Here is a 26,189-nt window from a genome sequence, read left to right on the forward strand (position 1 = left end):
GCTGATGCTAGCTAGGGCAATGCGCAGGAAGGGCTTACTCCCTTCCAACTGTGTTCCTGGTACTACTTAATTAAATGGTCAGAAGCCTATGAGTTGCTTATTTTAAATTCACTTTTATTGAAATATAATTTAAGTTTAAATAAATATTTACAAACATTTAACCACATCACAATCAAATAAGAAAAAATTTCATCACCCCCAAAGTGTCCCTATACCTGTTTATATAGTAGTCCTGCCCCTCCCCCATCAGACTAAACTAGTTTAGATGTCCTTGTTGTTGCTGTTGAGACAGGGTCTCTTGCAGCCCAAAACTTGCCTTGAACTGGATATGCAGCTGAGGAGGACATTGACTCATGGTCCTCCATATGCCTGCCTCCCAGGGGCTAGGATTACAAGTGTGTACCACTACACTCAGTTTTATGCAGGGCTGGGGGCAGAATTCAGGGCTTTGTGCTTGCTTGGTGAGCACTCTACCGACTGAGAGGTATCACCTGACCAGTGTATACTGTTGCCCTGGCTTCATTATACACAGCACAATGCCTTTTAGAGTCATTGTTGTTGTGAGAAACTTACTTTCATTATCACACATGACAAATGGTGGAACCAAAATCTGCCATGTATAAGTGACTTGATCTAGCTTGTAAGTAACAGAATCAGAACTCCATCCTGCCAGGCTGATCCTGGAGCCCATGTACCATTTCGACTCCTCCCACTTCTGCACTGGCCATCAGGGCTCCTGACTTGGGTTTAACTCACCCATGAGCCCACACAGTGAGTGGTCTCCCACCCAACAGTCATAATGCAAGTTTCACATACAGAACCCGAAGAAGTTATATACAGAAGCATGAGCAGTGTTCATTCCTTGTCGTCCTTTCCTCCTCCTCCTCCTCATCCTTTCACCTCCTTCATCGTTAAGGTTTAACCAAGAAAAGATGTCAGCACAACACTACAGGAGAAAAATCTGGATGAGACAAACATTCTTCTGATTCTTAATGAGGAGTCTGCGCCGATCCCAGGCACCCAAATTTCTGCGTCCTCGGCTGTGGCTGTCACACAGTAGGGACTGAGTACTGACTAAGTGGAGACTTCTTATGCAGTCACTTGATGCCCAGGTTACCTTGAGCAAGTGTCTTATCCCCTGAGGACTTTGTCTCCTTGTCTACAGAGGAGGCTCCAAGGCAGTGTCTAGGAAGCAGCACAGTTAGCACTCGGGAGAGAAAGTGTCATCTAACTCCACAGTGGCAGGCCTTCTTGTTTATTTCTGTCACAGTGATCTCCAGAACTGAATTCCAGTTGTGATTCAGATGTGATCATGTTCTGGAATGTGGAGGGACTAGGAGAATCCAGGGTTTAATGATGAATTCAACAAATATTTATTGGCCACTGACTTAGATGCTGCCCCCTGAATGAGGCTGACCCCTATCATGTGGCAGATATATTGTAACAAGGAAGTAGGCCACCTTTAATGACTCCTACTCACAGCAAGCCTGGAGTATACTTTACTAGGTACCTACCAACCATGAGGATGGTGATGGCCAGTTAACACTGAGCTAAGAATCTCACTGTGTTTGTGTTACTTTGTTTAACAGAGGACCCAGAAACCCTTTTCCAGGTAAGGGAAGCGAAGCTCAGAATATTGAGTGACCTTGCAGGTCAAAGGCCATGCTGCAATTTGGATTCGCATACAGAAAGTTTTCAGCCTAAATAAACAATTGTTGTTATTTCTTTTGAGACAGGGCCTCACTATATTCCCCAGGCTGGCTCAGACACTTGAGTGCTGGGATTAGAGGTGTGTGTCACTATGCTTGGTTCCATTGCATTTTTTAAATTGAAATAATTTTTTTCAGGAAATAGTTGGATCTGGTGGGACCGAGGGAGATGAAACAATAGTTGTTCTAAGAGATGTGAACTGGGGAAGGTGCAGAGGGAACCAGTAAACCTTAAATGAAGAAAGCTCAATAGAAACTCACACTCCCATAAAGCTGACGGCATGGATTGTGGAAACTGACTCGGAGTGTGTGAAAAAGAGAATCAGTGAGGATGCCTTTGGATAGAGGAAGGTTCTCCTTTTAAAAAGAAGAACAACAATTATCTGCCCTCCTCAAGTATCCTTTGCACCACAATGAATTTTTCACAGTGACCTGAGCCAAAAGGAAAATTTCAGAGTTATGTTATTAGAGACATTCAAGTCAATAAACATTTATATATGAACAACTTAGGACCTGCCACTAAAGTAAAACAATTCACACACTAGTTCTTTAATGGTTAATATTCTTCATTGGATATACGTCTTCTAGGCATGCACACGACTTCTCTACCCCTGAATCAGATTCTTCATTCCATGATGTCTTTTGCAACTCTGGGAGTATTGTATGACCTGAGCTCCTCCTATGGAAGGGACATAGGAAAGAGGAAACATGGCCAGGACTAAACCTCTGCAGGCAGGTGGCTGCAGGTTTGGGTTTCAGTGCCTGCATTATATCAAGACAGTCAAGATGATTGTTGACCTTTTCCTCTTGTTGGCAGATGACTGATTGCTTTACTGTCAAATATTAAGAGCACACACAAAATAGGAAGGGAGGAGGAGAAGCAACCGTGTGACCCTTTTAACAAAAACGCAAAGCTGTTTCACATGCTGTGCCTCACCCCTGCATAAGCCCAATGATCTCCCAGAAGCCAGAAACACACCATTTGCTCACCACTGGCTGCATGAACAAAGTCAACATTTAGCTGTGTGCACAGAACTCCAAGTCATGGTTTAGAGGATGGAAGGCAGGGGCTAGATACTGGGCAAACAGTGTCTACTGTAGAGTTACATTTCCTCACACAAAGACCAATACAGCAAGAATTAATTCCTGCTCTCAATAGCCACAACTCCAGCTTGGAGACCAACATGACCTACTTTGAAAAATAATCACTGTGCAGTAAGGAGGAGAAAGACACTTCATTTCCCAGAAAGAGTCCTGGGAACAGACTGACCTCACTCTAAAAGAAAAGGAGGTCCAAAGAGTGAAGGGAAAAAGTGTGTCACATTGCTCCAATAGGATGTCTGTGTGTGTCGTGCAGGGTAGGTGGGAGGTGGGGGATGACAAGAAAATGACACAAAAGTCCAAGGAACAGATCCACCTCCTCTACTGGCTATATGGACAATAGCATTGAGAAGATGGTGGGTAGATACTACTTGCCTTTGTTCACCTTGAGGTTTTGCATCATTTCCTTTGGGAATGCTTTTTCATGTTCTACAAGACTGCCAGTCACATGGCCCTACTCTCTATTGCCTGAGAGTTAAGCCCTGACCCAAGAAGAACCTTTCCAAATCCTTTATGCAACGGGATATGGGTGCTGAAAATGAGGCTCTGCTCCAATAAATAAAATGGAGCTCCCAAGACTTGTGTTTTTCTTCTTTAGAGAAAAGAACTTGAAAAATGGAAAGAGGAAGTATTTGGGGCATGGTACACTTGATAGAGCATCTGCCTCCTGTGCATGGAGTCCTGGATTCAGTCTCCAGTACTGCTCTGTGATGGTGTACACATGGAATCCTAGCATTCAGAAAGTGGATCAGAAGAACCAAAGCTCACGGTTATCCTTGGCTATACAGCAAGTGTAAAGGCAGCCTGGGCTAAGTGAACATTGTCACATAGTAAATAAAAGAGGGAAAGGGGAGAGGAGCTGGTGAAATAACTCTAAACCTGAATTTAATTTACCTCAAACCATCTGTATTCCATGAGTTGCTTAAGCTAGCTACATTTCTCTGTCTTTAGGGCAGCCAGTATGAATTAGGCAACTGTTGCTTGCAGGGTCCTTGAAAGCAGGAAAACCCAACTGAAACTCTTACAATGTTCCAGTTGGAACCTTCTCAATTGTGCTTCCTTCAGCTGCTGAAAGAGAAGAGATGTGTTTTCTACTGTCCCCTCATCCATGTGCTGTCTAAGTGTGCCTCTGGTTCTCACCCAGTTGGCTACATGGTACCCACTTCCTGTCCTGTGAATGTGGGCTGTTTTCCCAGGCTGTTATCTGACTCCACCATCAGCCAGCAGGCTTCTAGGAAAGCAGTGTTCTACAAGAGTGAATGGATGTGGTCAGAGCTAAGCAAAACTTGCTGGAGTTACCATGAGCACAGTAGGGCTCTGGACATCATTCATGGCTTCTGATGTTCAAGAGTCAGCCATGAGCTGCCACAAACAAGACAACTCATACTTCTAACAAATCCTTGGAGGCTCCAGGGATGATGTTGCTTCAGATAGCTTTCCTTTTAAGTGCTTCCTTCATCTCCAGCTTCATTCCAGTCTTTCAATGGATGAGGAAACTCACACTCAGAAGCAGTGAAAGATGTAGTTAAAGCTACCTAGATCAGTCCTTGGCCAGGAAAAAGCTAGAAGCCAGACCTTCCCCAAATCTAGGTACCTGCACAGGAGCAACAATGATCATAGCGTGCCTAAAAACTATTTGACCAAAGAAACTAAAATTCTAATTTAAAGAAGCAAGAGTATGACCTAAGAAGAGATACTCTGTGCATTTGAGTGAGTGACATTACATCACAAATGGTCATTGTTAATTCCATTTCTATCCATAAGTTACAAGAGGCCAGGGCTGACTCCCGCAAGGCTATTTGAAAGACGTGAGAAGTGTGTTCTACGATGTCTGTGGGGGAGAGCTAAGGGTAGTAGCTAAGTCAGCTGCAGAAGGTGAGAGGAGAGAATTCTCATTTGGGGAGAATTATTACAAGGTGATAGTAATAAAAGGCAGCTTGGTATTAGCGACTTATATCAGTATCACCATGGGCAATTGGATCTCAAAATAACTAGAGAGATGAGTCAGGCGTCTAAACTGATCTAAGGAGGGAATTTATGGAATCCAATCCATGGCAGAAGAAGGCATCACAGCTTCATGATGAAAAGCCCAGTTGTTTAGTAGACTAAGTAGGGGAGACCACTTCACTGTTTGGAGATAAGCAAACAGACAGGACCCATAACAATGGAGTTGCTGGATGGTTAAAGATTTAAATATGAAAGGTAAAACAACAAGGGGAAATGTGGACTTCTTTCCAACAAATGGCATTATTAATAAAATTTCTGGCCAGACAGGAACAGAAAAAGACAGACATTTGTATGTAGCATAAATCCCATTGTCTTACTACTCAACTTCATGTCAAAGAACAGCAGTTCCTGTGAGGAAAAAACAAAACAAAACATAGATTATCAATGGGAAAAGCCCAAAAACTTTAAAAATTAACAGAGTAGTGAAGTGCCCTGAATCATTCATCCAGGCAAACAAAAGTTAAAGCAATAAAATCAAATATTCATCAAATTGATCAAGCTGTAGTGATTCGATTATTTTACTACAGTGGCCAAAATTGACAAATGCAGGCATGTGAGAGCCAACTTTTCCCCACAGCGCTGTTGTCAGGACAACACAAATCATAAATTACTCCCCTTGATAGCTCCCTGTCCACTAAGATAAGGAGGGAAGATGTAGTGGTTTTCCGTTAACAAATGTATAAATAAGGCTTAAAGACCACCAAATTTTCACTATTAGTAGTGGTCTATCCTGAAGGATTATTCTGATTAAAAGGTCTGAAAATGATCTAAGTAGAAACAGCCCATGTTTTTGAGTTGACAACTGCCTATTACAATAGTGATAATTATTCCCACAAGTATCTATAAATTAAAAGTGGTCAGCTCTCGGCAAGGCCAGGATCCCACAGCATTGATGGGTGGCAAGTATGCACTATTCTGGGTACTTTGTAGTAGCGCATAAATTCTAAAAACAATCCCAAGAAACATAATCTGTAGACAACTCTGAAGGAGTTCCTAATGTTATTATTATTATTTACCACTTCCACTTACAGAAGGAACAGAGATATTGAGAGCTGGAGTGGCTATCCACATGAATGGAGTCATTCTGAATTAGGGGAAATATGTAGGTTAAAGCCCAAGCCAGAGCTCCTTTGAGAGTGAAACTTTACACTAGTAATGTAAAGTAATTTACAAAAAGTAATGGTGATTTTTAAAGATATCAAAGATCAGCTTCATTTTTCAGTCATCCTCGGGGAAATGTACTTAATTTGAAACTTGAAAGGAAATGTGTTGATTGGATCAAAATTATATCAAGAGAACTTGAAAAATTTTGAACAAATAATTGAAGCCCAGTAAGATTGTTGTAATGGGACTCTTTTCCCAGAAGAGAAAAGAAGATGCTTACATAGAGGGAAACTGAGTCACTATAACTGGCATAGCATCAATAGCCCATGCAGGTGGGAAAGCTCCCTCTCCTCCCCCATGGCTATTTATTGTCTCTGGCATCCCAAAGTCTCTTGGGCATGTTCATCAAATTATTGAAATTAAGAACAATCCTTGTTGGCAAGCAAGAGATCTCAGCTTTCATCTGACCCCCAAAGCTTAACCCTTATTAACTCGCTTTTGCTTTTGAAGATGGATAAAATTAAAAGTCTAGGCGTTGGTGGTTAAAGATCCTAAGGCAGTGGTAGTCCCCAGACTCACCCATTCCAGTTCAGAAGGTACCCACATCCACTCGCCAATGTGTAACAGATTTCAGATTCACCAAATAACAGCTACTCCTATGTGTGATGTGACTGAAAGACCCTCAACTCTCAACTCACTTCCCCCTTCTCTTTTGAACCCAAATCTAACTCTTAGAAAATGATGGATGGAGAGACCTTGGGTGGATTCTGAGTCTGCTCCTATCACTCACTCTGAGTGATGCAATCTCTTTGGAATTTTGCATCCTTCTCTCATTTCAACAAGAAAAGCAAAAGTGAGACTTACTTTTTAAGAATAAAAAATTCAGAGACAACCCCCCTTAGAGAATCCTCTAGCTTCTTTGGGAAGATTAGCTTCCTAATAACAGTTTCTGGCACCATTCCTCAGGCAACTTAGCTAATCTGAATAAATAGCTCAATGGTGTGGTAATGTGGGGTAGCGGCATGGTAGGGAGAAAAGTTATTAGGCAGCTGCCAAAACACACACACACACATGTGTAAAGGTGGTTCTGACCCGAAGCCTCATAGGCAGTACAGAATTATCATCCCTTTTCATGCAGCTTAACTTTCACAACACTTTTCAATACTCAGCTTGGCAAATATCCAAGCAAACACAAGAACAGAGCTGGCTTTTAAGGTATTGGAATTCCCAGAAAGTGGAGTTGAGAAGGGGTTAGAAATACTCCAGAAAAAAAATACAGGGCTGTTGAAGTGTTCATGCCCTGTTGAAGCCAAGAAAGTTTCTTTTTTCTCAATGACCTACTTCATGCCTTCTTTTGGAAGAGGAGACCATTGGGAAATGCACTTGATTCTGTGTTGAGGTTCAGTTGGTTAGGCCCTTACTGATTGTTGGAGCTTTTCTTGAAACACAAGCTTTCAAGTTCAGTGAGTGTGTTAGGTGTGTGTACCTTCTCACGTATGTGCACATATGGATATGCAAACATGCATGTGTGTGTGTGTGTGTGTGTGTGTGTGTGTGTGTGTGTGTGTGTGTGTGTAGAGACCAAAGACCATGTCCAGTATTTTCTCCCATTACTCTTCACCTCATTTTCTGAGATAGAGCCTTTCACTGAACCTGGAGCTTACAGATTCATCTAAACTGGCTGGCCAGTGATCTTTCTGTCCCTGCCTGGCCAGCCCATCAGTTGCATTCAGCTTTTTAATAGGCCACTGGGATCCAAACTCAGGTCCTCATGCATATGTCCACTGCAAGCACTTTACTATTGGAGCCATCTCTCCAGCCTCACATTTCCTATTTGCTTCTTCTCCATTTGAATACTCATAAGTGAAAAGCTTATGAGGCAAGATGCTTTATAAAAGTTATATGTTGGATTCTAAGACCATAATAAGATGATATTTTGGACTATATGGTGATTTCTTATTTCTATTTCATTAAGTAATAACCACCCATTTCCTTAACAGAATTGGTCAGAAATGGTAGCAACAACAACTTCTATTCAGTGTGTCTTCCCTAAGTGTCTGACTTTGTTCCCACCACTTTGTGCATATTGTTTCATATACTCATTCCAGCAACCTTGGGAGGTGAGTACTGACTCTCTCTCCATTTTACTGATGAGGAAACTCAAACATAGAGTGTGTGTGTGTGTGTGTGTGTGTGTGAGAGAGAGAGAGAGAGAGAGAGAGAGAGAGAGAGAGAGAGAGAGAGAGAGAGAGAGAGAGAGAGAGGAGAGAGAGAGAGAGAGAGAGAGAGAGAGAGAGAGAGAGAGAGAGAGAGAGACTTGCTGGGTTTAATTGTGGCTGCTTACATGAGCCTTGTGGGAGGGTATTCACTGGCCATTCCCTTCTTGGTATAGCCACTGATGAATTGCTCATGCTAGTAGATCAGAAACTTCTTATGGTTAAGAAATGTTTGCATGAAGTCGTGAAGACACTATATTTCCCTTTCTCAAAGGTAAAACAGTTTTACCTTTACATTTAAAATCTTCAACAAATTCTGCTTATTTGGTGGACAAATCAAGTTATTTGTAGTGTACAGCCTGCTCCATGCATGATATATTCAAATATATATGTATATATTTGATTGGGGATAAGTCAAACTGCACTCTATGTTTTGTTTGTGATCAGAACACCGAAAAAACCTACTGTCTTATCAAATTTCAGCATATAATATATATAAGATGAATTGTTATTAGCTGCAGTCACCATGATATGCAACAGATCTCTGGTCTAACTGAATTCAATGTTCTCTTTGCCTAATGTTTCCTATTAATCTCTACTCTCTGGTAATCGCTGTTTATTATCTCTTTCGATATGTTTGATGTTTTAAATTTAAATTGCACATATAAGTAACACCACATGGTGTTTTTCTCTCTCTGTGCCAGCTTGTTTTGCCCAATGCAATGTCCTAGAAGTTCACCCATGCTGTGTCAGTCACAGGATTCCCTTTTTCTTAAAGGCTGGCCAGTGCTCCACTGTGCATATATAGCACATGTCCTTCACCCATTCATCCACCGATGAGCAAGCATGGATTGACCTTATACCCTGGCTTATATGAATTATGTTACAGTAATGTTTCCTTTGCTGTGTAGAGGTTTTTAATAACACAATTATCTATTTTTGCTCTTCCTGCATATAATTTAGGGATCATATCTAAAAATATCAAAGCCCAGACAAATGTCATGGCGGTTTCCCTTTCCCTCAGTGTATTTACAGTTTGAGAACTTATGCTTAATCACTTGAGTTGATTTTTGTATCTATTATGAAGTGAAGGTCTATTAAGAAATAAAAGGAGCTTGTGATAAAGATATCCTTTATTAGAAAAACACCAGCCAAATGCAAGCCAGAGCATGCCAGGGGCAGCAAGGCAAGGAGGCCAGAGAGAAGTGCTCCCATGTGCCTTGCAGCCCCTGACCTCACCTTGACCACGTCCTAACAGGCATGGTCAGGCACACCTATAGCCAGCTTCTAGCAGGCATGGCTTACACTGTCCCCTACAATTCCCCTTTTAGTCTAAAAGAGGATTAAAGCTTAACAGTGTAAAGTATCCAAAATTAACAATCATAAAGGTAAAATAAAAGAAGATACAATAATCTGCTATGACACATCCTAGCTATGTCTACATCAGCTAAACCCTAAAGTCATCTGAAAAAGGTGTCCAAGCCTGAACACCTTCCAAGCCCAACCATAAACAATAGTAAGCTATCCCTAACTAGTCTTACACGACCCTAATAGACAATAAAAGGACCATTTCATTCTTGTGAATGCGACATTGAGTTTTTTCAGTATCATTTATTGAAAAAACCCTCCTATTTCCCTTGTACTCTTGGTATGATTGTCAAAATTAAATTGTTCATGAATATGTGGGTTAATGTCTGTTTTCTATGTGCCATTAGAAAGGAATATTTTATATCTATAGCTCTGCAGTATATTTTATGCTCAGGGTGCTGTGATCTTCAACTGTACTTTTTGCTAAAGATTGTTTTGGTTTTAGAGAGCACTTTGTAGTTCCACATGAATTGTATGATTTTTTATACTTACAGGAAAAATACAGTTGGACTTTTGATAAAAATCGCACTGAACCTTTAACTCACTTTAGAAAAAATGGACAAATTAGTTGTTTATATCCATGAGCATATATTTTCCCCATTTAACATGTCTTTAATTTCTGTTATAAATTTGTAGTGTTGATCTGTAGATCTTTTGTTTCCTTGGTTAAATACTTCCTAAAATTTTTTATAACAATTGTAAATGGTATTTTAAAAATTTTCTTCAGAAAGTTCATGACTGATGTGCACAAACAGTACTAATTTTGTATCTTGCAATTTTATTTGAACAAACTATTATTCATTAATAGTTTTAATAGTTTTTCTGTAGTGTTTAGGTTGAATGTATGTGTGTATGTATGTATATATGCATATATATATATATTATATATATATATATATATAAAATCTGAAAAAAGAGACTAATTTCCCACTCATTTTGGATGATGCTATTGGTTTGATTTGCCTTGCCATCAATAGTTCATTTATTAATCTTCAGTGTGACCATGCTCAAGTGACAAGAACATTAGGAACAGGAACCTAGTGGGAGGTCATTGAGGGTCCCTTTCAGAAGAAACTAAATAAGTAGCTCTCATGGGATTCTGGGTTACTCCTCCAGAGAAGGTGGTTTATATAAAGAGCAAAACTGGATCTTCTCCTCCTCTGAGTTTTTGTCTTTCTGATGGAATTAACCCCTTCCTCTAGCACACACTCCCACCCTTGTGGTGGCATCCAGATGAGACCTCCACCAGAGCTGAGCCAATGTCAGTGCCATGCTCTTGAACCTCCAGAATGCTGATCTAAACAGACCTCTTTCCTTTATCAAGTACTAAGACACATTGTAGTAGCAAAATAGATGACCACACAGGCCTTTTCTTTACTCTGTTGCCTAATTGCTTTGGCTATAACTCCAAGTACTGTGTTGAATAAAAGTGGTAAGAGTGGATATCTTTGTTTTGTTTATAAGGAAACTGTTTTCAGAGAAAAACTTTCAAGTTTTAAAACTATACTTATTTTATGTGTATGAGTGTTTTGCCTGATTATATATCTGTATACCATGTTTATGCAGTGTCTGTGGTGACTAGAAGAGAGCTTCAGATCCTTTTGGTCTGCAGTCCTCTGCAAGAGTAGCAAGTGCTCATCATTTTCCCTTCCCAGGGCAACCCATGTATCCCTCTTCAAGTCTCCTTGTTAGCCAGCTTCTCTGGAGCTGTGGATTGTAGTCTGGTTATCCTTTGCTTTATATCTAGTATTCACTTATGAGTGAATACATACCATATTTGTTTTTCTGGGTTTTGGTTGCTTCACTCATAACAATTTTTTTCTAGTTCCATCCATTTGCCTGCAAATTTCATAATGTCATTTTTTCTAGCTGCATAATACTCCATTGTGCAAATTACCACATTTTCTTTATCTATTTTTCAGTTGAGGGACATGTAGGTTGTTTCCAGGTTCTGGTTATTAGGAATAATGCTGCTATGAACATAGTTGAGCAAATGTCCTTGTAGTATGATTGAGCATCCTTTGAGTATATGCCCAAGAGTGGTAATGCTGGGTCTTGAGGTAGATTGATTCCGAGTTTTCTGAGAGACCACCATACTGATTTCAAAAGTGGCTCTATAAGTTTACACACCCACCAGGAGTGGAGGAATGTTCCTCTTACTCCACATCCCCTCCAACATAGACTGTCGTCAGTGTTTTTGATCATAGTCATTCTGACAGGTGTAAGATGGAATGTCAGAGTCATTTTGATTTGCATTTCTCTGATGACTAAGGATGTTGAGAAATTTCTTAAATGTCTTTCAGCCATTTGAAATTCTTCTGTTGAGAATTATCTGTCTAGATCTGTACTCCATTTCTTTAATTGGATTATTTGGTATTTTGATGTCTAGTTTCTTGAGTTCTTTATACATTTTGGAGATCAGCCCTCTGTCAGATGCAGGGTTGGTGAAGATCTTTTCCCATTTTGTAGGCTGTCATTTTGTCTTATTTACCATGCCCTGTTCCTTACAAAAGCTTTTCAGTTTCAGGAGGTCCCATTTATTGATTGTTGCTCTCAGTGTTTGTGTTTCTGGTGTTATATTTAGGAAGTGGTGTCCTGTGCCAATGTTTTCAAGGCTACCTCCTACTTTCTTTTCTATCAGGTTCAGTGTAGCTGGATTTATGTTGAGGTCTTTGACCCACTTGGACTTGAGTTTTGTGCATAGAGATAGATATGATTCTATTTGCAATCTTCTACATATTGACATCCAGTTATGCCAGAACCACTTGTTGAAGATGCTTTCTTTTTTCCATTGCATGGTTTTGGCTTCTTTATCAAAAATCACGTGTGTGTGTGTTAATGTCATGGTCTTCGATTCAATTCCATGTGTCTGTTTTTATGCCATTATCAAGCTGTTTTGTGACTATGACTCTATAGTAAAGCTTGAAGTCAGAGATGGTGATGCCTCTAGAAATTCCTTTACTATGCAGGATTTTTTTTATCTGTTTTGTTTTTTGTTTGTTTGTTTGTTTCATATGAAGTTGAGTATTGTTCTTTTGAGGTCTGTGAAGAATTGTGTTGGAATTTTGATGGGGGTTGCACTGTCTCTGTAGATTGTGTTTGGTAAGATTGCCATTTTTACTATGTTGATCCTATCTATCCAAGAGCATGGGAGGTCTTTACATTTTCTGATATCTTCTTCAAAGACTTAAAGTTCATGTCATAAAAAAGTCCTTTCACTTATTTGGTTAGTGTTACCAAATATTTGATATTATTTGTGACTGTTGTGAATGGTGATGTGGAGATGTCCTGGGTAAACTAGGGATAGGAGAGGGGTGGTTAAGGAGAGAGGATGGGAAATGAGAACATGAGAAAACAAGATGGTCAAGTTATGGGAGGCATGGGGTAGGAAAGCAAGGACAGAGGTATCTTGATAGAGGGAGCCATTAAGGGACTAGGGAGAAACCTGATGCTAGGAAAATTCCCAAGAGTCCACAAGGATGACCCCAGTTAAGAGGGTGCCTAACTATAGTGGAGAGGGTGCCTAACCTGGTCTTCCCCTATAATCAGATTGGTGTCTATCTTAACTGTTATCATAGAACCTTTATCCAGTAGCTGATAGAAGTAGATGCAAAGATCCACATCCAAGCACTAGACCGAAGAGCGGGAGGAGGGATTATATGAGCAAGGGGAGTCAAGGTCATGATGGGGAAACCCATACAGACAGCTGACCAGAACTTGTAGGAGTTCACGGACTCTAGACTGACATCTGGGGAGCCTGCATGAGACAGAACCAGGCCCTCTGAATGTGAATGATCGTTTTGTAGCCTAGTCTGTTTGTTGGACCCCTGGCAGTGGGACCAGGGTCTATTTCTAGTGCATGTACTGGCTTTTTGAAGTTGATTACATGTAGTGGGATGCCTTGCTCAGCCTTGATGGGGTGGGGCTATGTCCTGACTCAACTGTATGTGCCAGGCTTTATTGACTTCCCATGGGAGGCCTTACTTTTCTGAGGAGTAGATGGTAGGCTGGGGGATGTTGGGGACAGAAGAGGAGGGAGGGGGAACTGTTGGTATATAAAATGAATAATAATTACAATATGATATAATATAATATAAATGGTGGTGGTGCACGCCTTTAATCCCAGCACTTGGGAGGCAGAGGCAGGTGGATCTCTGTGAGTTCGAGACCAGCCCGGTCTACAAGAGCTAGTTCCAGGACAGCCTCCAAATCCACAGAGAAATCCTGTCTTGAAAAAAAAAGCAAAAAACCAAAATAAAATAAAGTAAAACAAAACAGAACAAAAAACGTAGCAAGGACTCTTAACCAGCAAGCTGTGTCTCCAAGCCCAACTCTCTTTTTACCATCTAATGTGATATTAAGTATGGGCTAGTTTCTTATGACCTTTATTTCTATTGAGGTACACATTTAACTTGTTGAGACGTTTTGTCAGAAAAGATGTTAGAATTTGTCAAATGCCTTTTTTGTACCTGTTGAGATGTCTATGTGGGTCTCGTCCTTCATTTTATTGATGTAGCATACACATTTATTGTTTTATGTACATTGACTCATCCTTGCATCTCAGAGATAAATCAGTTGACCATTGTAGGTGATCTTTTTAATGTATTGTGAAATTTGTCTTACTCATATGTTGTTGAAGGCTTTTGCATTTATGCTTATAGGGGACCTTGAACTCTAATTTTTTCTTATAACATGCTGTCTTGGAGCTGGAGAGATGACTCACAGGTTAAAAGCACTGGCTACTCTTGCAGAGGACCCAGGTTCAATTCTTAGCAACCATGTGGTGGCTCACAGCTGCCCCTAACTCCAATTCCAGGGGATCTGATACACTCTTCTAACCTCCATGGGGACCAGGTACACACATGGCACACATACATGAGGACAAAACATTCATACAATAAAAAGATTAAAAACAAAAAACATGTCTTAATTTGGTATTGGGGTAATACTAACCTTATAAAAATGAGTGTGTAAATATTCCCTCTTCACATCTTAGAGGAGTTTAAGCAGTGGTATTTATTTCTTTAAATGACTAGTGAAATTCAGCAGTGAAGGAATCAGGTCCAGAAATATTCTCTGATGACAGAATTTTTATTACCGGGTCATATCATTGCTTATTATCATTCCCTTCACATTTTCTATTTAGTCATGGTTTGGTCTTGCTGGGTGATGTTGATCTAAGAACTCATCCATTTCTTTCAGCTAATCTAATTTGTTGGCATATAATTGCTCATATATTGTCATGATTCTTCATACTTTTGTGACATCAGCTATGTCTCCTCATTCGATTCTGATTTTTTAATTTTTCTCCATCTTAAAAACAACTCTTAATTTTGTTGATATTTTCTGTTGTTTTTCTACTCTGTTTTACTTGTTTATTCTCTCTAATATTTATTATTTTATTTCTTATAATAACAACTTTGGGCTTAGCTTGCTTTCAATTTTCTGGTCCTAGTTTCCTGAGGTGTTACATCAAATTGTTTACTTGGGATTTTCTTTTATTGGTTTACTGCCATAGCCTTCCTTCTTTAATTGCTTTGTTGTGTCTCAAAAGTCTTGAAATACTATGTTTTTACCTTTGCCTCAAGATATTTCTGAATTTCTCTCTAAATCTCTCTTTTGATCTATTGGTTGTTTGGGGTCATGTTATTCAGTTTCTAGACAGTGTTAGTTACTTTTCTTAAGGCTGCTACAGAATGCCTGAAAAAGTAACCTAAGAGAGGACCAGCTTATTTCAGCTCATAGTTTGAAGGTACGGTCCATCAAGATGGCAGTCATGACAGCAGTGGACAGAAACGCAAAGCAATGAATGCTGCTCCTCAGCTTTCTTACTCATTTGGGACCCCGCCCTTCGAAAAGGTGCCTCCTATATCTAGGGTGGGTCTTTCTACCTAATTAACCTAATCTAGAAAACTCTTCACAGACATTCCTAGTGGTCTCTTTTCCTAATGATCTTAATCCCATCAAAGTGACAACTAAGATTAACCATCACACAATATCAGAGAAATTTTAATTTATTTTGGCTGAAGCTTTGCTCGTGATGATGGAAGGGTGCAGCAGCTGCTTATTCATGCTCAAGAGAAGGCAGGAATCTCAGGTTAGAACCATGGAGAGGCACAGCCTTCAAAGACTCACCTATAATGACTGGTTTATGGCAGCAGGCCTCACCATCTAAAAAGTCCCCAACTTTCAACACAGTGCCACAAGCTAGTGACAAAGTGTTCAAGACATGACTGTGTGAGGGCATTCCAAATTCAAAACGTATTTTTGAATTTTCCAAAATTATTGTCTCTTTTTTTTAAAGTTTTTTATTTTTATTTATATGAATTGGCTTTTTGGCTTCATATATGTCTGTGTGAGCATGTCAGGTCCTCTGGAACTGGAGTCACAGACAGTTGCAAACTGCCATGTGGGTGCTGGGAATTGAACAACCCGGATCCTCTGGAAGAGCAGCCAATGCTCTTAACCTCTGAGCCATCTCTCCAGCCCCTCCTACTGTCTTTTAATTGTATACCTTTGCAATTGACTTCAGAAGACTTGTGTCCTAACAAATGACCTGTACTGGAGGACTTCTATGCATGCTTAAAAGAATCTTCACTCTGTACCTGTTGAATAGCATGTTCTCTACCTCACAGGTGCATTTCTGTAAAATTACAGTTCAGGTCCTGGGTCTAAAATACAGCAGTGACTGAATTTTGTATATGGTTTGATGAGATAGGGAAGCTTATGGTTAATTTTTATCTATCTGACTTTCTAATTGACTGGGCATGGTTTTTAAAATGTTCATTCTTTTTCTCTGTATGATGAGAATTTTTTTTCTTATTTCTGATATGACAGGGGAAACACTTGAGGGTTTGTCACTGGACATCATGCTAACAATGTCTTCTTGTAGATATTCTTTCCAATATCTAATTACATTTAATTCCACTTTGTTGAAGACTTAAAATTAGGGCTTCCTTTATAATTTGCGGGAGTCTTTTCTTGTTGGGTGAGCATAGGCTTCTGTCTCTTTTTTCTATTGATGTGCTGCCTTTGACCGATGTTAGACTCTACTTGGGGATGATGTGAAACTTTATTCTAGCACAATCCTCTTGGATAATAATGAATCATCCTTACTACATGGTAATGCTTATAAATGATAGCTTATAATTTCCCATCATGGTGAAAAGGTAAAGTGGTCTGCATGGTTTGAAAGTTGTTCTAAAGAGGAGAGAACGGATTCCTTTTTTTCTGCTCCCTAAAAGAACACCCATTAGGGTTAGTTCTCTTGTTCTTTGCGTGTGTGGAAGAATATACTATTGAAACTAATTTGGGCCAAAGCATAATTTTCTTTTGGGGAATGATTTTCATGATGGATTCAATTTTATATCACAGTATTAAAAAGAGCCTTGCTTGCTTTTTATATTAGTTTTTGTAATTTAGCTTTTTGCTTAATTAGTCCATTTGATTGCAAACAGCAATATAATAAACAAATAAAATAGAAATATATTATAATATATTCAAATGGTGCAGTTATTTTCTTTCTAGTGTCTAATTGTGCCACATTTCGAGTCCTGATTGTGATTATGTGTGGTTTCTGACTTCACATCCTTGTTAATTTGCCAAGAGTTTATCAAGTCATTGACATTTTCAGTGCTGACTTTCGTCTGCCTTCATCTTCTACATTGTACACTGTTTTCTTTGACTTCATTGCTGAACTTTTTCTTTCCTCCTCCTTAATGTTCTCTGTTTTCCAATTCTTAATCATTCTCTATTCTATCATGCTTATTAGGACTGTCCATTTCAAGTAAATAATGGTACCAGTATAGTTCTTTTAAATCTAAAACACAACTTTGTGATATTTAATGGAAAAATGAGAGAATAGCAGGCAGAGGTATGAGCTGTCTAATTTAGTGTAGGTTTAATCTTTTTATTTTTTTGGCTCTGTTTTGTTTTGTGTTTTGAGACAGGTTTTCTTTGTGTAGTCCTGGTTGTCCTGGGACTCACAGAGATCCACTTGCCTCTGCCTCCCAAGTGCTGATATTAAAGGTGTGCACCACCACTGCCCAGCTAATCTCTTGCTTTATTAAATTCAAATGCTAAAATCAGTTTACACTATTGTTATAAAGAGAAGCTGAATGCCTCCCACTATCACTCTGTGCATATTGTCCAGTTGTGGGTTTCTCTGTTAAATGGGATGTCTTCATTAAATCCCTTCCTTCAAGGAGCAGTGATCCATGCATAAGAGGCAGAAAGACTGATGGATGACTCCAAGAAAAAAGTGTATTCCAGACACAACAGGACTGATAACACTCACAGAGACTGTAGCAACATACATAAAACCTGCATAAGTTCAAAACAAACAAAATTATAGCATGGAGAAGGCAAAGAGTAGACACAATTTCTGAACTGAAATCCGGTTGCTATTTGCAACTGATACTTTTTTGCAAAAGGGAAAAATCAGTCTTCTCTCTTCAAGGCTAGACTCTTCCTAGGAGTAGTTGGCCAACACAAAACAAACTCCATGTTTGTTTGTTTGTTTTATGGGGGGCTGTATCATTTTGGTTTAGCCTGTTTTCTTAAAGATTTATTAGTTTTTTATATGTTGCTTTGATTTTATTAGAGATAGTAAGAAAGAGAGATCGAACAGTACTTGAAGGGGAGGTGAATAGGATCTTGGAGGAGTTGGAAATGGAAAAGCATATTGTTTTGCACACAAGATATGTTATATGAAAAAATTGTACATGTGGGTTCATGTTTATGTGTTTGGGGATGCATGTACATATATGTGTGGAGGCCAAGGGGTGACCTCAGGTGTCATTCTCAGGAATGCTATTGAAATCCTCTGAGACAGGGTCTGTCACCAATTAGACTGGAGTTCACCAATTAGCTAGAAGAGTTGGCCAGCAAGTCCTAGGGAGTGTCTGTCTCTGTGTCCACAGGGATGGGATTACAAGCATGCATCACCATGCTGGCAGTTTTACTCAGGTTCTGGGAATTGAAGTTGAGTCCTAATGCTTGTGATGTAAGCTTTACTGATTGAGTATATCTTCAGGCATTTGACTATTTTTATAGATTTCAATTGTCTAATAAGTTTCTCTCTTGCCTCCCTCTTTTAAAGCTTTTTGCTCCAGTTCTATTTTCTCCAGTACTTGACTCATGCTGACCCATACTACGCTATCTCTGGTATCTGGTCATCTTCAGTTTGTTCCCATTGCTTTGTCTATGCTGTTTGTTTTTGGCTAGACTTTTGGTCTGTGTCTTTAGCGTATTACACTATACATTAAGATCAGAACTGTCACTCAGCTGATTCTCTTTGATGGTTAGTCCCCAGATAGATGAATGAATCAGAGATCGGATCTTACTATAGCTTCTCTTAGGCTTGACGAAGCCACAGACCCTGGTGGGATTTGAGCAAATTGTTCCACTCTATGAGCTTAGAGAAAAACAAACACACAAACTAACCCACCCTCTTTTTTAAGAGCATTTTATTGAAGCATATTATTATAGGAAACTCTTCCTTTTAAAGATGGTCTATGTCCTAGTCTACTCCCTGAGCTATTGCAGAAGTCATCATTGTGTTTGACTGAGTCTTTGCTGTGTGGTTTAAACTCCAGCTTAAGAATTCAATAAAGGTCTTAAGAAAGAACTGGGCATGTGTTTGAGGGTTTCCAATTTCCAATTTGTCTTTCCAACCACCACACACTCTGCTGGGTTCTCTGTTCCTTTGCAGAAAACCTATATCTGGGCAAAGACCGAATTTACAGTCTCTGCCCTTGAGAAAAATCAATCACAAAGGATCAGCACAACTTTCAACTATTCTCTGCTCCCTTCTGTCTTCACCTTTGAATTCCCATTGCCTCACTAGCTCTGTGATAGATTTAAGGAGATTTATTTATTTCGCCATTTTTCAAATTCTTTTACTTTCTGTGGAAGATCTGATTTGTTTCAAACCAGCCTTATGCCCAGCATATAGGTATTTTGAGAAGAAAAATAATTCACAGAGAAAATTCTGGAAATGAGTGCTCTAGAAATGGATTGAAAGAAACAAGAAGTGACAAATGACCTTTCAGAGGGTGTCAGAGTGGCTCCAGAGTAGACAAAAAAGAGAGGAGGAAGGGGGCCAGTGACACCTCGTGGATTTGTGAAGGAGGTCTGGCTTTAGCTCCATTTCTACCCCAGTAACCCCCTCCGTGGTTGGCCCTAGGTCTCAAGCCATTCGAGCAAATGGCCTCTGCCAATAAGTATTTGTTGAATAAGTAACAGTTAAAATAGATAAAAAAAGAATAACCCTCAAGACAGCAATGTTTTACTAAAAAACAGAAGTAATCAAGATCTTCTGCTTTCATTAAAATAGAACCTGTCTTAAACTTTATGAAGTGCTCACCAAGAGAGATAACACCTACTCTACCCCAGGTAGAAATGGCCATTGGACACATACTGGAGAAAGAAACTGAGGGTTATGATATGATGTGGGGGATTTGTATGTACCATCTGGAAATTTTGTAGACATCTCCCAAGAGAGTCACGGGTACTACTCTACTTAGAATAATCCCTTCTCGGGGTATGTGCTTCTGAGGTACCATACCCAGACTATCAACCAACTAACTTGGTATAGGGGGACTCATGAGATTTGGGAGTTTCACCCGTGTCCCACACATTTAGGTGACTGTGTGAGAGTGTCATGGTTGGAGATCTTACCTGTGAAGTGCTGGGCCCTGATGTGCTATGTGGTTTAAAGAAAGAGCCTTTAGACACAGATGCACATACTAACAGTGGGGGAAGTCTCCAGGATATGGGAGAACCATGAGAGTCAGTAATGTTGGGTATGAAGCTTAGGAGGAAAAAAAAAAAAAAGACAGTAGCTCATAGACTTGCCTTCTTACTAAAGCTTTGGTTGAGCATGTCCCTCTAGTTCATTGAAACTTTTCCCTTTAAATAATGCTTTTGATTATTTTTTTTTCTATCTCCATTAATGCCCCGCTCCTGGGTGCTGCTCCCACCACACTATCTACCTCTGAGATTCTCTGAGTTCTCAAATGCAGGTGCTCTCTCCTTTAAGAATCCTTCTCCATCCCCACGGCCTTGGGCCTCCTCCCCACTATTTGCACTTGATCTTTGTTTTTTGACTGGTCTGCATCCTCTACTAGACTCAAAACTTCACATTTGAGAAAGATGGCTTTTCTCTTGCTTCCCAGTGAATTCTCTGCCTTTAGCAGGGCTCAGAAAAACAACAGGCATCTGATAGTATCTATGTAAATAATGGACCCTGGTTTAAATCACCAATTCTACTTTTAAGAGCTTGCCCTTTAGTGTGTTTCAGAATTAAACTTCTGACATGCACTTCATCCCAGTTACAGTTCTAGGTGCTTCCATTAAGCCGTTGGGACTCCTTAATAATGCCCTTGCAGAGCAGACATGTGTGGGTCCACACAACACTGAGGAAAGTAATGGTCAGAGAAGGTGACTGATTTGTTCAAGGTGATGGGGCAACCAGCAGGGGATATGAGGGTTGGAATTACATGTCTTTGCCTCCAGCACCCGGTTTCTTTGGAAGACACTGCATGACTTCTGCATATAAAGTTCCATGAATGCAAGACCCACTCATGAATGCAACTATCTTCTCTTCATTTTGGGTTCCCCACAGCCCTTAGTTCTCTGTTTATGCTCTTCTAGGAGCAAAACTTGAACAGACACACATTAGTGCTGGAGAAGGGTTCTGAAACTTTGAGAGTGCCACTTGATCTATTTCCCCTGCAAACAAATGAGCTCCCGGTGGCGCTCTCCTTTCTGACGTACTATTTTGTTTGTTTTTGTTAATTCCTCTCAGGTGTTCCTTCCTGTATAATCTCCTTCCCTGTAGGTGATAGTTGGCATAGCTCACATCTGTTGAAATATCTGCCCTACCCAGGGAAGTAGCCAAATAAGCTGCAGTGCTCAGCAGTAACAATAAAGTCGGGAGGGCAATAAAATGGTAATGCCTTGGGGTGGAGACAGCATTCCTCCAATCCCTTCTGATTCATCTGCTTTGAACTGGTGCATCGGGATTCAGGGCATCTTTTTGTCTCTGTGCTTCTGTTCAGCACCTTCACATAGGTGCATTTAGGAATGGTTTCCTTAGCTAGTCCATGAAGGTACTCTGAAAAAAATAGATGTTGGACTCTGGTCCGATACATCCATGGCTGCATTTCTTCTTCCAAACTGATGCTTTGGACTTCTATTCCAAGACATGCTCATGGAAACCTTACAATGTTATTATTATTTTTTAAGTTGCGATGTGTGTACCTGTGAATCTTAAACTACGAGAGTTCTTGATGGGATGGGATTCAGAGTCAGCATCTGTATGAGGGGCTAAAATTATTTTAATGGGTCCCAGTTCTGAATGCCTATGGTCCCAAATGTGTGTGTGTGTGTGTGTGTGTGTGTGTGTGTGTGTGTGGTATTTGAGATTTTGTGCTCTAATAACTTAATTATTAGAATTCATATTGTAATAAGTGATTATTGTAACATAATTACAACAAGTGAACTTTTATTTGAGTGGTGAGAAGCTGTACCAACAGGGTCTCCTTGGGCTTGCTAAAGCAAAAAATTATTATTGTTTCTCATAACTACAAAGTACAGAAATAGACAGTCTCTGATCCATCAAAGGACAAGGGCTTCAATGACTTAATTGAGACTCCATGCTAGGGTGTCCAACTGTCCTGGTGTATCTAGGATTTTCCAGGGCTTAGTCCTAGATGCCCTTTCTATTTGAAAGTCCCCTCAACCCTGTTCATTGCCTGTATTATTTGTTAACTTATTTTCCTAGTTCTCCAGGCAACAGCAAAGATGACAGTTGTCAACTATAAATTTCCATGAGCCTCACCACCAGTGATCTCAAATAAGAAAAAGGGGTTTAATCCGAAGAATCCCAACAGCATTCGGGAGATGGCTTTGTTTTCATGCCATATGAAGTGCTAATCCAGAGAGACATGGTATTCATTTGAATAGCAAGTGGAAAAGGGAACCACATATGTATTATGCAAGGTGGAGTAAATTCTCAGAAAGAAAAATACTTGGAAAACAAAAAGGGGGTGTCAATCATACAAAGCTATTTATTATTTATTCTATACCAATAACTTATGATTATTACCAAATAAATATTTTAAAGGTTAGAATAGAGAAAAAAATTTTAATGCTTATTGACAAATAAACTAAAAAAGGATTGAGCTTGACCCCAACACACAGTGATGTAAGAAACTGTGGAAATGACTTTGACAAACACCCTTCAGTCCCCTTACTAACAAGGCCTTTCCAACATCTCTATTCTGTTCTGTCCTACACACAAAGACTGAAGGGACTTGGGATCATTGCATGGGTCTCTACAGGGGAAACACTTCACTACACAGTTGAAGAAGAGAAGCTATGGGGCTAAACAGATGGCTTAATGGTCAAGAACACTTGCTTCTTTTCCAGAGGAAGAGAAGTTTGATCCCCAGGTCCTATATTACTTGACTCACAACTTCCTGGGACTATAGCTCCAGGTGGTCAGGTACCTTCCTCTGTCTTCAGACTTTAGAGGGCATCCACACACATATGGCATATAATCACATAGATAAAAATAAAAAGAAGAGGAAGGAGAAGGAAACGGAGGAGGAGGAAAGGAGAAGGAGGAGGAGGAGGAAGAAGAGAAGAAGAAGAAGAAGAAGAAGAAGAAGAAGAAGAAGAAGAAGAAGAAGAAGAAGAAGAAGAAGAAGAAGAAGAAAAAGAAGAAAAGATTGATGGGATCTTCTTCATGAAAGATGTTTCCAGTCATTTATCCCAAATAGCTTTTCCAGTTGGTTCATAACTTTTTGTTCCTTGAAATTCCTTTCAGTTAGAGATAAACTCTACCATTCAATTAGCTTTCAGGGAGGGCTCTTTTATTGAAATTTAAGATATCCATGACTAATGATATTACACTTTTCATAGTTGTTTGACTTGGGGCAGGCTAGTGAATTGGAGAAGATGGAGCTATGAGCCTTGAGGAAGGAACTTGAGTGGACTTGGAAAGTGCTTGGTATAGTCATGTACATCTATAATCTCAGCACTCAAGAGACTAAGACAAGAAGACTGAAAAAAGTTTGAGGCCAGTCTGGGAACCTAGACTACACAGTGAGAACTTGGTTCAAAAAGGAAGAGGGAGAGCAAGAGGAAGAGGAGGAGGGGAAAAATTCAGGAGGGAAAAACTCAGAGTGGGAGAAAGAGGACAAAGGAGAGGGGGAGAGGGAGAGGATAAATGTCATAGAAAAGAGCAACCCAGGCTAAAGTGGTAGAAGTAAAGTCATGAGTGGTTTCCAGGTTCCTAGCACAGGAAATGGGACCCTCAAGTGTATCTAGGACATCTGGTCACTTCATTCCTTACTGTTTTTCTACACAAGCAAAGACTGAATAGGAGTGTTAGTTCAGTTCTACTGGAGAGAAAATACAATTCTCAGGAACAGGGTAATTGCAGGACAGGAAAAGTAACCTGTGACCTATCTAGGGGTAAAGGGTCTAGACAAGATCCTTCTCAAAGCTGACAACACAAACACCTTTCTCTGAGGAACACCCCCACTTCCTCAGTGGGAAGAATCAACTACTCTAATACCCACCACTGAGAAGTGCCAGCAACCATGCCTGGCTTGCTTAGAGCTGGCCCTGGCTCAATTATCCTTCAAAGCTAGTGGTCAGAGCAATGGCTCAAGGTTTCGTATTAAAGCTAAAAAGAAGCATTAGCTGGGTTTGGTCTTTCTCATTTTCAAGCTTTGGTAGCGAAGGGCTCACTGAATGCCTAACTGAAGGTTGCTGTACCTTTCCAGGTCCCACACCTCGATCCATACACTTTGCTTTATTTGTCTCAGCTGTATTGACTCTGCCTTCTAACATTTGATCTAATATTCTTGTGTGTCTGTTAACTGACAAACATAAAGGAGCATGAGTCCACAAAGTCTCCCAGAAGACTCTCCTCTTGACTGTATCCCTGGGATTTAGAACAATGCCCAATTTCAGTGAACACTGTCATAGTCAAAATGGAGTCACCTAAGAGGATCATATTAAGGCCAGCAGTTTATGAGGAAGGAATCGTGTCCACCTGTATTTGAAAGCAAGAACTATCCCTACATACTCTACTGAGGTACTCCACTGTACAAAACCAATTGCAACCTGATATACACGATACTTCTATAGGAACACCCATTCAATAAGTCTGCCTAACCGAAGACTGGAGCCTCCATTTTTACTGTTCTTAAACACCATTGCTTGTTGATACAAATTAATGTATATGTCCCCCTCACTGTGCCTTCCAAAGGTTCTCTTTGCCCTGTTCTTTTGGAAGTCACCTCCAGTTTCCATGACAGTGTTGCTTGCTCATCCCAAATATTTACTGTTTTTCTTTATAGAGACTTTCTTTGTTATGTAATCCACAGTCAAGAGATATTTCTGAAATAATGAATGAAATTAATTTATACATGTAGAGAGTTTATGAAAGTGTTGAACACATTTAACACTCAAAAAATTTAGTAATTGAACTTCAACAAACTAGAAAGATGTATTCTGTGGTTTTAAAGTTAAAATTCAGAAAATGGAACTTCCTTTACATGATAAGGCAAAGGCTCAATCCCTAGCACTTTCTGCTGCTCACACCTGTTTCTTCTTGGTCCAGATCACTTAGTTCTCCCTTGGCCTTGAACTCCACAGCATGCTCTCACCAGAGAGCTTCTAAGCAAGCACATGGAGAACTTCCAGATAGGCAGTGATGACGTATTCTGCTTATGAAGACTGAAGATGTAAATCAGTGGCCTATAAAGACATTTTGATAAGGAGGAAGGCTCCAGATCTTGTTTGTGCCTTCAGAAGTTCGCAGACCTCAGGGTACAGTAGAAAACAATAAAATGAAGTTCTGATCTCTGTGTTAAACAGGCTTTACCCTCTCCCTCTTCTGAGCTGATCTTGCAACCCATGTCTTATTTGTTGGTTTGTGGTTCCTGGGCACTTTGTGAATTCTCCTATACAAACGAGGATGCTTCAAGACTGTTCTTTCACTAAACACTCATCTTCCCAAAGCAGACATAGTTAGATACCAGGCTGGAAGGAAGTTTTGCTCTTACCCATTACTTTAAACACGAGTAAATTGCAGGTTAAATAAACACCCACATCCAGGTTGATTTCAGACATTACCTTTATAGTCCTGAGATGTTTGGGAAGTGCTTGGGAACACAAGTAAGGTACATATGTTTTAGTGTTTGGGATATCTCAGTATAGACAGACACTTCAGAAGCTTTACTCCAAGGAGACTCAAATCACAGCTTGTGGCTTGGTTCCTGTATGGGTGTGCACGTGTGTGTGTGTGTGTGTGTGTGTGTGTGTGTGTGTGTGTGTGTGTGTGTGTTTGTTGGGTGTTGGAGAGGGAGGAATGAGCAGTACCATTTACCCTATAATGAACCAGGGCCATCAGACATTAAAATGAGATGAACAAAGCAGGGTGGCAGGGTATCGGGAGCCTGGAGTCTTGTTGCTGTTCTTTCCAAGTGTCTGCTATAGAACTCCATCATATCCAACTCTCCATCATGCCCAACCCAAGGCTTGACAGCCAGGGCGCAACAATTGCCCACGTGTCTTCCACATCATCATAGCTGATCTAATCAAAGGGTCAAATAGGACAATTTCCCACATCCTGTGCTTTCCTTTACTTAAAAGCACCAAATGA

The sequence above is a fragment of the Cricetulus griseus genome, chromosome 6, assembly GCF_003668045.3.
Source record: "Cricetulus griseus strain 17A/GY chromosome 6, alternate assembly CriGri-PICRH-1.0, whole genome shotgun sequence".
NCBI classification, from domain to species: Eukaryota; Metazoa; Chordata; class Mammalia; order Rodentia; family Cricetidae; genus Cricetulus; species Cricetulus griseus.